Source organism: Solanum pennellii, chromosome 9 (genome assembly GCF_001406875.1).
Source record: "Solanum pennellii chromosome 9, SPENNV200".
In the NCBI taxonomy this organism is placed as follows: Eukaryota; Viridiplantae; Streptophyta; class Magnoliopsida; order Solanales; family Solanaceae; genus Solanum; species Solanum pennellii.
In genome coordinates, this window is record NC_028645.1 from 19,645,844 (window position 1) to 19,647,259 (window position 1,416).

The following is a 1,416-nucleotide window of genomic DNA, read 5'->3' on the forward strand; positions in this document are numbered from 1 at the left end:
GTGGGTATAGGATGCGCTGGCAGCGTGAGGTAGATCATTGTATCATCACTGTATCTCTTATGTAATGGTTGTCGGTGAGAGAAACTCCCACAGAAGTTATTGTGTTCTTGTATACATCAGTTTAATTTATACATACCATATTTGATTGTATCTTGCATACATTCAGTGTTTACAACATTTTTCAGACAAATTTTCTTTATATTTCTCTTACTTTTAAATTGCATTATATTGAAATGTTCAGTTATTCATGAGTTCAGTAGAGCCAAGATAAGTGCTCCTTCTTATTCCTTTTAAAGTTTAAGTGTTTTTAGAATTCCAACTTGTATACTCGTGCATTGAATGTACCATGCCAGTTGTCCAGCATCGTATTATAATGTAGATGCATGTAACTAGAATCAGCACTTGGCACACCGTTGATCCAGTGAGTAGTAGCTCAGAGTAAGTTGGTGAGTCTCTTTTTATTCTGGAGGACATCTTAGCTGTTAGTTAATTGGTTTAGTATTCTATTGTTAGGATGATTAGGGGTCCTGTCCCTACATCCATCTTTATTTTAGAGGCTTTATAGAAAGATGATAGTATGTTTCTTAGTCTTTTCCTTTCACTTGTAATTGACTTAGACATTGAGTTGCTATTTTGGTTAATTACTTATTTTAGGCCATTTCCTTGGGTCATATCTTATGTTTATGGCTTCCACTGAGTTAAATAATCCAGACAAAGGGTTCGCTCAGGGCCAACAGTGGCCATTGGGTGCAGCCACGTCCAGAGTGTAGGATCAGGGTGTGACACATGTATTGAATAGAGATGATTGGACATGCCCCCATCTAAATCTAGCAAAACCTGAAACTAAACACTAAAGTAAAGAAAGATAATCATGTCAAACGTACATGAAGAAGGAGGACTCACCACTGATGTTGTTGAATTGGAGATCGAGAATCGATCTGTGCGTGATTTAATTGAGGGCCTAAACCTACATCACGAGAAGATGTAGCACAGAGTATACGTCGGTACTTGAAAGGTACTAAAGATGCATGATATAATAAAGTTGAACAATATACATTACTGAACAAAGCATATAACTAAGCTATGATATCAGATGAGCATGATACTATGCTGAGAATACTAAACGAACTAAGTGAATGCAAAGGCCAAGTTTTATAAGATATTGAATTTGAAAATTGAGTTGTAACTAATAACTTGGTCAAGGCAATATAATTTGATTGTGGAACCACTAATAACCGACATAAAACCACATGAGCTAAATGTGGAGTCCTATGTTGTCACGACCCAAAACCGGGGCCGCGACTGGCACCCACAATTTCCCTCCTATGTGAGCGAACCAACCAATCTAACCCTTATCATTTTAACATATATCAACAGAAAATAATGCGGAAGACTTAAACTCATTAAATAAAACAA